Genomic DNA, 15,672 nt, shown 5'->3' with positions numbered 1-15,672 from the left:
ATGTGGTTTTGTTTCTTTACTAGCATAGCTTTTATTGTAACAAAATTATTTATATTGTCATAAAGCTTTTGGTTCCCAGAGATCCTTCTTTATGTGCAGTTTTCCTAGCCGATAATATGAAAGCTGCATTACATAGTACTATGTTTTTGTCACAACTACATATGTCTCTTTCTGTTTTTTCATGCGTTACATGACTTATAGTGTTGTTGTTTTTTGAATAAATCTGCCTCTACATAAATAAAGTAAAACCTTGTTTAATCATATATTATAGCGGGTCTTTATGTAACGATAAGATTTTGTATCAAAAATACTACACTAAATTACACAAGGCTATTACTAGGCTAAATTAGAGAGCTAAATTATATTACAGCAAGTTAAACTAGATTAGACTGGACAAAATTAGATTTTATTAGACCAGATTCACCTAGTATTGATTAGACTACCGTAAAACCATTATTATTGTTTTTCAACATTCGCTGTGGCGGCGTTTAAAAAAAATGACGTTCAAATAGCGGGTGGTAATTTTGGAAAGTTAAATTTAATTATTTTATGGGCAAAGTGAATGTTGCCTATATTCTGCACACCCTTTTGAACAGAGCGACATGAACCGTTTTGGTGCAATAGATCGGCTATAACTTACCTCCCGCTTATCGTAGATCTCTAAATAAATATGCATTACAAAACTGAAAAACATCTTTATCAGTTAGTATGTATTGGTTGCAATTAACCTATGATGATCTAATAGCCTGCATTGCAATTGCTTGGAGCTTTCAATTTTTTATTTCATTCTAACTTTGAAGTCGTATTTTTTATAATTATATTTAACAACACTGCATAAAAGCTCATTGCACTCATTGATATGTTTGCCACAATTTGCAGCCACAACTGGGTTTTTATGTGCCATAGAAGAGAAATTATGAGCATGGATACATTGTAAGCCAAGTTTAGATAACCGCTCTGATGCTATCAAACAATATGCTATAAGCCTGCATATTTATAAGCTATATAATAATAATAATCTATCAAATGCTACAAATATCTATTAGAGAACAAGTGACATGAACAAACCTTGATTATAATGCATGCAGAAACAAAAATTACCATTTTTGAAACAAAGATGTTAGCATTGTTTGCTCGGCAGGTTGTATTCTGGTTTTTGCTTTTGTACTGAACCATTTCATTTTCTTTTGGCTGTTCAATACCTTCCACAGCGTCTGCCGACCTGAACTGTTCTTCTGCACTGCTGAACTTATCGATATTAGCATCTAAACAATTTTTTTAGCACAGCAGAACTTTTACGTGTTGATATTTGAGAAAGTTTTTGCAATAATAATGATGAACCTTTAGACACATGTGTGCTTAGCACATGCTATAGTCTGAAAATAATAGCACAGTGTCCACTGCAATTGTAAACCGTTTTTCCCATACGTCAAAGTATCAAGCCCTCGCTTAACAATGAACTACCATTAGCCTGATACAATTATTAATTATTTCTATGGCGTAGGTTTTAAATAAAATACTGTAAACTTGCGAGTTATAAAATAAACTTTGATACAAACAACAACCACAAAAGAATTAACTGTTATTAATGTAACTGAGTGATTATTAGTGAGATTTTATGGACACTTCTACTGATGAATTTCTATTATAGGTTCATAAAGATCAAAGAATGTCACAGAGGTGGTCAAATAAAGGGGATGTTCAATCAAAGAGTGGTGCTTTATTTGTCAACCCCTCTCTTATAGTGACAGTCAAATAAAGAGAGAGTTCAAATAAAGGGGGGGGTTCTAATAGAAGTTTTACGGTAGATAAGATTAAAAGAAATCAGGCTAGATTAGACTTAGTAATTAGACTCAATTAAAATAAACTAGATTAGATGACACTCTATTAGAGTAGGTATAATATATAGATATAGTAAAATAGATCAAACTGAATTGCACTAGAGTAGATTTGGCAGATTAACTAGACTAACATGATTGTATTAGGTTAAACTAGATATAACTAGATATAACTGGAATAGACTAGATTAAACTAGTCTATGGTGGAATAGATAAACTAAATCACGCTAGACTTGACTGCATCAGATAACACTCGATTATACAAAACTAGATTAAAGCAAACTAATTTAATTTGAGCTAAAATAATAAAAGCAATTAAAGAAATTACAACAATCCAAGATAATGCAACTCCAAGTTTACAGTTATCAGCCAACACTAAAATTCGAGAGTTTGTCAAGAAAGCGCGTTTCTCAACGAGCTCGCACGGCTGCGACACAACAATTGCCATTGTCTCTATCACCCGAGCAGCGTCGACGGGACTATGGACTCTCTCACACCTCTTTGACAATTGTTCAAACATCAAAGCGTCGACGAGGTCTAGTACAATCTCAGATTGGATGCGATGCCCGCTGAACTTACGCTTATCAGTAAGCTATAGCTTAACTCTAGCGCTTTGTGTTTAGAGTGATAGAACAGGCGAAGCAGTAAGGTGATTAAAAGAGGTCATTGCAAGCAAAGCTTGAGATGGTCAAATAGGCATCCCCATAGCCTTCAAATCTTTTGTTTTCAAAAGAATCATGTATCACAAGAGATGACAACTTCTGATAAACATGTTAGAATTCAGAGTATGTTGGTTCTATATCCTTTAGCTTCATTTGGCCCATGCTGTGCTTCTCATGTCAGCATTCTTGAGAAGGAAACTTGTGCGTCTTCGTGACATTATACTCGCTGACCAGGCATGGAGTATGTCTCCTCATCGGCTCACCCGGCGCCCACACGGAGTACTCAAGCAATTTGTGTTTCTTGCCTGTCCAGAGCCATTAACCGATCATAAAGTTCGCTCGACCACCAATCCAAACATCTTTGTTACGCCACTTTACAAAAGCAAGTGGTTTTTTTAGAGGAGCTTGATACTTTATGGAAAAGTAATTCAATTAAAACTGATGAAAAATGCTTTTATAAGTAAAAAATAGTTTACGAATTTTAAGAATAAGAGAATTTTATAGAATTTTAAGAATAAGAGTTTTTACAGTTGTTTTCTTTGAGCTGTTTGTTTTAATGAACTTTTTTTTGACTCAGCAACACCCAGACTGTTGAAATAAAATATTAAAATCTCAGTTAACAATATGTTAAAAACGCTAGATCATGAAGACAACCAACACCCACCCTTGTTTGTCTGGCGTTGGTTAATAAATCAGGAGGCAGAATTAAGGCTCATCAGCATAAAAAGTCCCTCACCAGCACTCACACAATGTTGGAATGCATTTTCCCAGTCCTGCTTCGATTGCGAAAATCGTATGCAAGTTCGATCAAATGGGTTTCGAACATATTCTTCTGGACAGTTGATGCACTAGTCTATAGGCATATAGCATTATTGATTGTAAACTGAGTTCCAGAAAAAAAAATTTTTTTCAAGTTTCAAAAAAATTTGTCGCTATGTTCTGGAGTTCAACATAATTATGAACAATGAAAGAAAAACACGCTTCTTTCTTCTATTATAATGTATCTTAGCAATGAAAGAATACAATTTCTTAAGTGTCTAAAAGTAGTGTGTCACCTTCTTATTTGAAAATGGCTAAGTTTCTGATCAAAAAAATTATTTTGCTAATATCTAAAAGCTTAGAAAGTTTTTTCAGTTGTAATAAGACATTATTTCAAGGAAAATAGTTGTTTTGTAGCTCATACTTTTGATTCAGACACACGACAAGTACAACATGGATGACTTGTTATCATAACTTTGTATAAGGTTTAACCGAGATTAAAATGTAAAATTACTTGAAGGATATTTTTAGATTTTTCAAAGCGTTTGGCACTGTGTATCACAATATCTAGGTTGGCTAATTATCTGTTTGAAGCTTAACGCAAATTTTTGGAGATTCTTGCCGAAAGTATTGGTATTTTTTATCATTTGTGACTGTTTTTGATGTTTGAGATGATCTGATTGCCAAAATGTTTCAAGATTAAAATCAATAAAACTTGATTGTGATTAAAACGCTCAGAAAAATGTTCGTGCGAAATGACATCACTAGTTGTTATTGTGGCGGGAGTTGATATTGGTTATTGCGTTCTTCAAGTTGAAGAGTAACTCGTCTCTATTCTGTCTGTCTCTTTGCAATTCTAGACGTCATAATTGCACTTTCGATTGATCTGAGTATTTTAATTGCAGTCAAGTTTTATCGATTTTAATCATGAGACATCCTGGCAATCAGATCACTTCAACAATCAATAACAATCGCAAATGATAGAAAAATACTGATACTTTCTGATCACATGTACAAACATTTTGTGTAAGTTCATTTTCAAGTCAGCTTTCTTGTACAAAAATAAAAAGTGATCAGTTCAAATGTTTCCAAATTGTCAATATGAATTCACTAACTTCTTTCATAAAATATCTTTTAACTAGAGTCGCAAAGAGATTCATTTTTAACTTTGGGTGATTTTAATCTTTATAACAGTAAGAGACTTGTCTGTTCGTTAATCCAAAGCGAGGGTTAGATTTAAAAAGAAAATTGCGTAGTGTAGGATTAGAACTCAAACCATTCAGGTTGGTGGCCCTACATACTATCAATTGCACCAATTGGCCTCCTAATAACTTTTCATTCATCAGAGCTTGTGTGTATAATACTCTAGTCACTATTATGCTTGTGTCGGCACCTCCGTACCAACATACTACATCCGTCATAGTATGTTTCAGTTTATGAACTGTCTGTTACTACAACCATATCATACCATATCATATCATACCATATCATACCATATCATATCATACCACTATCCTACAATACTCTTAAATTACTAACTTTTAAAATATTTTTGTTCATTTCATTAATTCCTAGTCTTTATTTTCTCATTTTTGTGTTGGCACGTAACGAAAAACATCCTTTTATTGATGATTACTCACACCAATAACAGTTTATACATACATAAAACAGAATGTTGGAAGTGCCATGCTCATCAACTAAGAGCTTCATATAAGCTTTTTAAGAATTAAAAATGCTAGCCAGGAACTATAGAAAACTGCTGAGGTTTCTAAATATATGCTGCAGCACATAAAAATAAATGTAAGTCGAAAAGAGATAACAACCACTCAGTTAAAATAGCCCCACCAACGCGTTTTTTACTTTAACGTATATTTCACCTAAAAGCTGTAAAAAAAGTATATTTTTAATGCCAATGGACCTTTTAATACTAAAGTACTATTACACAACATATTTGATGTGACAATAATTTTAACAAATATTTTCGAGCATTGCATTTTCTTCTCTACTTTTATAAAACAATTTTTTCTTTTGTTTACACATAAATCTCCTTATTTGTTGGCAGTCAGCATCAGCGAACTTATAGCTGCCTGACGTATCATATTCGCTCTCCATTCAGTTGCGGATATCTTCATCAGGCTGCTTATCGGTCCATAAAGAGAACTCGAGTTCATCTGTTGTGCGACCATCCCATGTCTATATGCCAGTTGTAGCATTCTCTCTTCCTCCAAGCCAGACTTCAACACCACCCCCAAGCTGTCAACAAATTGCCACAAATGTTAAACTCTTTATACAAATAGTGCAAACAGCAAAACGACAAAATTACTACATACCCAGGGTTTTCTTTTCTTCATTTATTTTATGTTCAAGTTTGCTGTTATGCTTTTTGAACTCTACTCTTTATCACCACATTTAAATAGTTAATGATAATAAACTAAATCTCAGCACATAAAACTAGTTTCTGTTATTTAATAATATAGTATATTATATTTATACTATCCTAGCCGAATGCCCGGCATTGCATGGGTATTAAAAAACAGCTTATATACAGTGGCAGGTAATACAGTTGTCTGCCACTTTCCATTAACCTGGAAGTACTACTAATAAGAGCTGTGAGAGCAGGCTTTAGTGATGTCATGTAAGACAGAATTCTATTCGTATTTCAACCCTGATAAAGACTCGTATCGCCTAATGAATTCATTGATCTCGCATAACTTAATTAGTAAGGTAAAAAACCAAAGATGTAATAAAAATATAAGTTTGCGACATTAACTAGTCTCAGTTAGTGATATCTACTGCTGTAGAATGTATGCTAAATCTATACAATAGCGAATAAAGCTGCAAAGATTAGTTGCAATGGTATGGTAGGCCTGCACTGCTACCAACAACAGGTTTAGCTCAATCAAAAGTTTAAAAAAATGTTTGAACGCTCATTAGCATATTCATGACTCATGCTGATGCAATTTAGACAGATGGCCAAACATGGTTCTTATAATATAAAAGGTTGATTTCCTCTGAACATTCATTGTTAACTTGTATAACAGATTTTATGAGCTATTTGAATTAATTGCCGAACTTTGCTTTGTGAACATAAATTGTATAAAAAAATAAATCTATGATTACAAAAACATTAGTGATTACAAAAAATACTTAAGAACTAGAAAAAATCTTTATTCATTCAGAAATATGCCTGCATGAATTGTTATGTAAACTTTTATCTTGAGTATGATTTTTTTTAAAATCTTGTCTGCATTTGGTAATGTTCTTTATGTAGAGGTGTTTATCCGCGACAGTTGTGGGAAGTTCTGTTAATAGTATGCATGTCGGTTATTAACTCCTAGTTCATCATGGTAACTTGGATTTTAGCCTAAACTCTAAACTGCTGTAATTTGATCTAAAACTTCTACTTAATGCTGGAAGTACCCACTAAAATATGTCTTGCGTGTGTTGACTAACCCAGATGCTGCCTCAAGTGTTCCCAAAGTCACTAAATGTTCTCTAAATCCTTGGCACATCTGCTTGGCCGTGGTCCAATTAACTTTGTTGTTGATCAGCTGAATACAGGTTCGAGTAAATGAGTTCCGAACATAACCGGAAAGACATACAGAGCAGAGATCTACATGTATAAAGCAATAGTAGTCGGTTTGAATACTGGATGCTTTCAAAATCAGAAAAAATGATATCTAATCACTTTTATTGACAATTATTACAAAAGTACAAAAAATAGGGGTTGTAAGTTGCACTTTTAACCCTAAAATCTAATATTGCTAAACTATGAAATTAAATATGTAAATTTAAAAATTGTAGATTACAAGCTGTTTTACTCTGAAAGTAAAATAAAAAAATTGTTAAAGTTAACTTTCCTACTAAATTATTACAATAAAACTGGGATGATGCAAAAAGAACCAGCCCAAAAAGAGGACACAAGATGACAGTCTTTATGTTTATACTACTAGTATTGACTAATGCTAGTACTACTGTTACTGTTGTCAGTGTTGTCACTCGAAGATTGAGAATGTTGTCTGCTTAGCTTACTGGAAGGCGGTGCATGTGTTTTTAAGAATATTGTTGCACCACCAACGGCTCTGTGATGTTTGCTGTACTTTCTTGAGTCTGCGGAAAAAGATACCTCAACGACAAGAGACATGCCCAGTTGCGGAAAGCAGTTTAGAGTCAGATGTTATTTTTGTCGCCTTTTTGGGAGTTTAACCTCAAACTGTTGTTTACGGTTCAAGCGTTTTAGATCACGGCTGCTCTTGCTGTGTACTATTAACGCTGGTTTTAATACAGCTAGTCAATACTACAGTCAGTACTGCAAATTGTCTAACTAGTACATAAATCACTCATGCATAGGTCAAAAGATCTCGAAAGAATTTGACTAAAGACCTCAACATCTAAATGTAGATTTAATTGAACATACCTTGATGTAGGAGTGATGCTGGCTCTAATGTTGCTGTATATAGATTATCACTGTCTTCTGTCACCTCTACAAGGATGCATACAAGTTGTGATCATTTAGGTGTGGTGTGATAAGAATTGCACTTTGAAAAATAGTTATACCTCAAAAACCACTTTGTTAGAGCTTGTGCTATAAATGGTTATCAACATGCATTTATGCAGTTTATTTGCTACATTGTAGTCCTTGATATTTTACTTTGTATTCTATTATCGATTTGGTTAACTTGATTCATTTGTTTTTAGCCAATTCTAAAGACAGGTTGAGACCATGGATTAAGGGATACAATCATCTAGGCATATCAGAATAAGATTTTATTATAATAGGTAAGTCAAACCTGTAAAGCTACTTGGTTGACTTGACAGACTAGAAATTATCTTACATATTGCTAAATGAGTTACTTGAGGTCTTAAAGATTTTTTTAAAATAACTTATACATCTTGGTTATTCTAGGAATCAATAATAATTGGCTTGTAAAGTAATGCATTTGAGTGAAAAATTATTTATTTAATAAGTGTTTTATCCTCTGTTTCTTTAAAAAGATCGTGTAATTGCGCATAGTAGGCTACTCGGTAGATACGAAAAGCCAAACGCACTGAATGACTGAACAGACCGAATATATTTTGGGAGTTGCCCTCCCTCAGCTATTATCTAAAAAATCAATTAATATCTATAAATAATACTGATTGCATGTCTCATATAGTTATAATAAATATTACCATATATAGAAATAAATATATTTATTTTCAATTGAACAAAGAAACAATTTTGGCTAGTTATTTAGCTACTAGTTCACCAATGGTTATAGCAATGATATACAGCCCCATGGGGGCTGTATATCATTGGTTATAGGCCGTGGGCCAAGGCAGTTTATCTTGCATTTTCGTTGGCACCCCCTTTCAGTGGCAATTTCTGCAGTGATTCAGACAAATTTTGGTATGAAGAATTCAAAACCGAAGAGTTGCCGCAGCTGCCATTCCCACTTCGATGAGAAATTTGATAAAAATGATATTTTAGGATTTATCTCCCCTGTAAGTAATGTTCTTTTCATAGAAGCATCAGATTTGCAACCTTTCATCATAATTATTTTGCTGTGATTTAGGATGTCGTTGCTAAAGTCAAAATTCATCTTCTATTTACTTTCGAACAATCCATATCCTACGATTGTTACACCCACATGTAAACTATATACGTGTATATACGTATATGTACATATATGTATAATTGTATGGTTTAATAGCTTAATTTTACAAAAAAAATTCAAAACCCTATAATTATGTTTTATAACCTGGCACTGATTAATCATAGAAAATAATAATTGGTAATTATTATTAGCATAATTATTAGTAGTAGTATTAGTAGCTAATGTCAACAGTCTTACAAAACGAGCTGGGATATTTCAAAATATCGCATATCTTAACTATTTTTGTTCAATATGTTGAGTTCTTAGTCATTTTCCTCACCATCGGCATCCTCTGCTACTCCTGCTACAGTTTTGTTTCAGTGCACGCATGTGCAAAGCTCTGTGTAAGGCAGCTCTGCCATGATACGGGCACATCAGTTCCCTCGGCACCTAGATTTTTGACACTCCCATAAAACTGCTTGTAGAATATGGGCGATAATTCTGGTATGACACTTCACTGCATACTCATCATTTTCCTTACCCAGTATCCACCGATGTAAAGAGGGAAATGGTGCATTGGCAAGTTGTTTTGTTGACTCTTTCCATATACATGTAGGTATAGCTGCTACATAGTTGACAAAATGCACATGGTTTTTCAGCGATTGAAGGCAGTGAAGGACTGACTGGCTTAGACCTAAACACAAAAAGCCTGTCCCTTAGTCAGTCTAAGTCTGTGCCATTTTCTTGAGTGCTATCCTCTTGGCCATAGAATCTGCATGTGTAGGTCTCACAGAGAGTATAAAGTTGCTCTGAAATTTTCCCGAGGGAGAATAAAGTTGCCCCGATGATTTTCAGAGTCCTTTCGTTACCTACTGAAGGTCGACTTCTGTTGTTATGGGTTTCCTATGACTCTTTTTCCTTTAGTCTGCAAAGGATCAAACTGCATCACAGCCAGAGAAACCATGCGAACCTCTGAGATTTTCACATTGGAAGTTCATCTCCGAGCATATTAGCCTTAGTAGCTCTATTCTTGCTATAGTTTTCGATCACAAAATCCACAAAAGCAGCATTGAACTTTTTAGCATGAGCAATAAGCATATCGAGAATGGTATCAGCAAGTTGACGGAATGTTGAAGGAATGGCAATAGCAGACAGGGCTTGGATAAGCCCATGGCATCCATAAGGATGGCCCCACATCCTCAATAGCTTGGATTCGCTGCATTTATGGTAGTTCGATCATATCTGCCATAGATATGAACTAGTCCATTGAGAAGGTTTCTAACTCAGTTGCCCTCTGGGAACCTGGGCTGTAACATCCACAAACTGCAGTTAGAGGCACAGCTCGCTGCTTGTTCTCCTACATAAAAAGTTCCAAGATGCCATAGGTAAGTAGTGAACAATCTTAATTGATTCTATTGAGGCAAGATTGATCAACATTTTCACTACTTGCGCAGTTGTCTATCAAGCATTACGCAGATATTCTCGTCATAACACTTGTTATGAGAAGCCATTTCTAAAGCAACCACATCTTGATCAAGGTTCTACAAAGTGCATGTTTTTCCTGTTTGATGGTAGCAGCATTCTTCATCCATCTGCATATGTAGAGGCTTTTCTCCTGCGGTGCTCTTACACCCGAGTTTGTTCTGTTGACAGGCTTTTACACGGTGATTTCCACCACACCAAAAACAGCCGGAACTGCTTCCCTGCTGCTTAGAAACAGCAGCGAGACCTCTTGTTGAGTCTCTACGAAAGCGGACTTCCGCAGTTCTCTGCAAAACCAAGCGATCTCGCACACGAGCCAGTACTGACCCAAAATTGGCCGTGTATGCGTGTTTGTGCGCAATGGCTCACTCGTAAACCAAAGATGGGAGCCCCCCTCGTAAAACTTGACTCAAAAGCCAAGATCATCTGAGGACATCCCCAGTCTCTTCCCGAATCGCTTCAAACGATCCAAATAAACGTCAACTGTATCGCCAGCACCAAACTGGCAGTCGACAAATTTTTGCCATGCTTCCTGTCGAGGCATGGCATACTCGGCTACCAGTGCAGCCTTAACGGCCTTCCAGCTGGAGGCTTCTCTTACCATCATACGGCTATATAGCCGAGCAGCCCCGCCTGAAGCATATATGGAAAGAGTTCTACCGGCGCAACTCTTTCCAGAGCACAGAGTCGCTCATAATCAGCGATCCACGCAGACACCTCCACTGGCCCATCCCCGGTGAACCGGGGCAACTGCCGGCTCAGCTGATCCAAAATCGGCCCACGAGCCTGATTGAGAATACTGGCTTCTAACAGCATCGAAGCAGGTGCCTGTGCACCTACTCCTGAAGAACCAGCATCAGCAGGCGCTGGTTTTGGGCCCTCCTGGCCCTCAGGGGGAGGACTAGTGCCCTCCCTCCCTGACGCCATACCCTCAGGTACGACCACCAACTAAGTTGGCTACTCGGCTTCAAAAGCCCTGACCAAGGCTGAAATAGCTTGTTAGCAATATAACGAGGATATTGCTGCGCAGCACCAAGCTGCAACGATGACACACCAACCTCTCTTTTGCCACCAGCCTTTACTACCACTGCGATACACAAACACAGCAGAATGCTGTCACCGATATTACGGCAGTCCCTACTGCCAACCCGTTGGCAAACCAAATCAGCAGCCTCACTGCTACCCAATGGACTCTCAAGTTCGATCTCCACAGCGCAAATTACTTGTCAGTAGAAGCACGGTAATACAAATGATCAGCTCACTTGCTCTCCACAGAGCCTTCTGCCAAGCATCTGTTTAACACCTGCTTATATAGCGAGACCTGTTAGCCCTACCCGGCTTTTCCTTGCTTTAAGCTGGCTTTTTTCGTGAAAAGCCAGCTTTTCAATAGCCTTGGCTTCCCAAGATAGCCAGCCCTTGCATTACCGGCTAATCACTGAAAAGCCTCGGATATTTACATAATATCCCACCGTCTCCTCGGCACATAGCCTATTAATGATACTACTGAACAAATTTCCCTTTTATCTGTCAAAGGTAAGGCAAGTACTGATTGGACTAGTGGCAGCAACAATACTTCGATTGAATATGTAGTATTTTTATTTACCGCGTGCTGCACTGGAGCAAAAATAAACAACAGCCTCTAGAATTTTTCTACAGAATTCATTGAGCTCTTTATTTACAGAAGTTTGAGTTACGCGCCCTTACCTTTAAACAGTCACACGAGAGGGCAACCCCCAAAATATTCGGTCTGTTCAGTCATTCAACGTGTTTGGCTTTTCGTATCTACCGCATAGTACTTACGTACAAAGCTAATGTCGCATATCAAAAATAAGTTGATGTAGAATGTATTGCCTATTGCCTATGTAGAATGTACAGCCTATTGCAATGCTTACATTACGTCATGCTTGATGCAATGACTTTGTGTTAGAGATCCACTTGCGTTTTGAATTTGAATAAACTCAGTGTTTGATAAACATACCACAAGCTATTTCAGCAAAGCTGTGACAATAATGGCAGTAAAACTTTCAGACTTGATTAAAACCTATGAAGACGTAGAGAAGAGTGATGACTTTTCTGAGTGGTGTGACAAGTTAGAGCTTGTAGCTGAGCTGCAGAATATTATGGAGTTGAAATCTTTTGTGCCACTCTTTTTGTCTGGACCGGCATTCACCATTTATAAACAATTGTCAGCCAACACTAAAAAGGATTATGTACTGATTAAACAGGAGCTAATGACTGCTTTTGGAGTAAATAACTCTCGCGCATTTGGACAAATACAAAGAAGGATATACGAAGAAGGAGAAACTGTTGATGTTTACCTGGCAGATTTACGTAGGCTAGTAGTGCTGATTGGCCAAACAGTACCAGAACCCTTGTTGAAGTGTACTTTTGTGGCTGGGCTACCAATTGATGTAGCTACCCGGATAAAATCCATTTCAGCAGATGAAAAACTTTCATTGTCAGAGTTGGCCACAAGAGCCAGAATGATTATATCTAGCAATGGTGGAGCACAAGGAGTCTGTGCAATGGGGTATGTAGGCTCAAAACCTGCTGGACAGCTTTGTTCAATTTGTAATGGCAGAGGTCATGGAGCCCACCAGTGCCCATCCAAGGTTGTAAAGAGTGCAAAAAGGCTAATAAAGTGTTACAACTGTCAAGAGCTTGGCAATCACATAGCTAGGAATTGCTTTAAGGCTGAGGGAAGCGAGAATGGAGGAGTGTCTGCACCGGATACTCTCCCCGCTACAAGTCACTGAACAAAGAGGTGCTACCATTTATTGAAATATATGTAAAAAAAGGATTGGAAAGAGCTCTTGTAGATACTGGTTGCGAACAGGCTGTGGTTTTAGATGATTTTTGTGTTAAATTGAGTAAAAGGCCTAGCGGTCCTGTTCGAATTGTCAGCATGTTAAATGGTAAAACTACTGAGGGTAAGGGTGAAACTGTTTTAGAAGTCAATATCACAGGAAATGAAGAGCTTCCTCTGCAGTGCTTGATTGCGTCAGCACTAGTAGGTGAAACACAAGTGATATTGGGAATGGATGCTATTGCTAAACTCGGTGGAGTTAATGTTGATGTACACAATGGTGCTAAGTTTGGTGGTGAGGTGCCAGTGATAAGTGTTGGCACAAGACACCAGAGTAGTTTAGAGATTGATGATAAAGATTTCATAGCATGGTTTGATGGTAGTGCATGGTTTGTCAAACGGAAATGGAAAGATGGTGAACCAATTCTACAAAATCATTGCTCTGCATACAAGATAAATGATAATGACAGAAAAGAGTTTGATGAAGAAGTGCAACGCTGGATAGATGATGAATGGCTGGAGTTATATGATAGCACAGTCCATGGTCATGTAGAAGGGAAAATTCCATTGATGGCGGCAAAATAACCAAACAAGCCCAATAAGATTTGCCCTGTTATGAATTACCGTGAACTAAACAACTATATTCACAGTAATTCAGGTGTTGAGACTGCAATTTGCCAAGAAAAACTGCGAGATTGGAGATTAGGGAGAAGCAAAGCATGTCTGTTAGATTTGAAGAAGGCTTATCTACAAATTCATATAGAGCCCAGTCTGAAAAGATTCCAGGCAGTGAAGTACAGAGGTAAAACGTATGTAATGACACGCATAGGATTTGGTTTGAATGTTGCTCCCAAGATAATGTCCAAGATCATAGATAAAGTGCTCTCATTGGATGAACAGATTTGCAATAGAACTGATCACTACATTGATGACATTTGGGTAAACGAGGAGGTGGTTCAAGCTGATGTTGTTAGAGCTCACTTACTAAGGTTTGGACTTGTGGCAAAAGACCCATTAACACTATCAGATACTCGTGTGTTGGGTCTTAGAGTAAACAATGCAGAAGATGATCAGTACAACTGGAAGCGAGATGGTGATTTGCCTGTAGTTTCAAAAAAGGTTACAAAAAGAGACCTTTTCTCCATTTGTGGCAAACTAGTTAGACATTACCCAGTTGCTGGATAGTTAAGAGTTGCTTATAGCTATGTAAAGAGATTGACTAATGGCATAGACTGGTCTGAAACAGTTCCTAGTTCTGTGAAATGTTTGTTGAATGAAATATTTCAAAAAGTACAAGAGCAAGACCCATTGAGAGGCAAGTGGGATGTCAAGAAGACCTCTCAATGTACTGTGTGGTGTGACGCCAGCAACTTGGCTCTCGGAGTGTCTCTGGAGGTAGATGGTTACACTGTTGAGGATGCAGCATGGCTACGTGAAGAGGATGATGGTGCTCATATAAATGTTGCTGAGCTAGAAGCTGCATTGAAAGGAATCAACCTAGCGCTAAAGTGAAAAATGACAAATTTGCAAGAGATCACATATTCAGCTACTGTTTATGGGTGAATAAATTTAGTGATAGAAGATACCAAAATGCCTAAGGTTACTGGCCTCAGTGAGTTGATCATTCGAAGTAGACTTGGAATTATTGGTCAGCTGTTTGATGATTACGGGTTAACACTAATGATCCAACTTGTTTCATCAGGTGAGAACAAGTCAGATGTCCTAACCAGAGTACCAAAGAAATGGCTACAAGTTGTTGCATGCTCAGGGGTTGTACTTTCTAACACAGATGAGATAGAAGACGTAAAGAAAGTTCATCAAGACCACCACTTTGGTGTCAGCAAAACCCTGTACTTGGCACAGAAAAAGCTTGGACGAACAATAAAGAAAGACATAGTTGAGCAAGTAGTGAAAACTTGTCTTATGTGTAACAGTGTAGATCCTCATCCAATCAAATGGGATCATGGTCAGCTAAACGTAGCAAATGTATGGGAGCGCCTTGCATCAGATATTACTCATGTGATTGGTCGACCTTATCTTACTATTATTGATTGTGGGCCTAGCAGGTTTTCTCTTTGGTTCAAACTGGCTAATGAAACATCAGACGTAGTAATCGAATAGTTGGACAATGTGTTTCGAAAACGTGGACCTCCCAAGGAGTTTCTGAGTGACAATGGCCCATGTTTCACAAGCGCTAGAATGAAAGAGTTTCTGCAGAAATGGAGTGTAGAGCAGATCTTCAGCTGTGCCTATAAACCTACTGGAAATGGAATAATTGAAAGACATCACCGTACTATAAAAAGAGCAGTCATGAGAACTGGTAAAGGACCTGAAGAAATGGCATATTGGCATAACAATTCACCAAACCCCAATGAAATAGTGCCTGTGGAAGAACTATACAGCTATCACAGTGACTTAGCTGGGGCGACCAAATCGACAGAAATACCACAAAAGCTTAGTGACAATAGAGACTCTAGCCTTAACCCATACAAAGTTGGAGACACTGTTTATGTCAAGCAAGTTAATGCTAGGTACTTTGATAAGTGAAA

This window comes from Watersipora subatra, chromosome 10 (genome assembly GCF_963576615.1).
Source record: "Watersipora subatra chromosome 10, tzWatSuba1.1, whole genome shotgun sequence".
Taxonomy (NCBI): Eukaryota; Metazoa; Bryozoa; class Gymnolaemata; order Cheilostomatida; family Watersiporidae; genus Watersipora; species Watersipora subatra.
Note: the sequence above shows the minus strand (reverse complement) of the source record.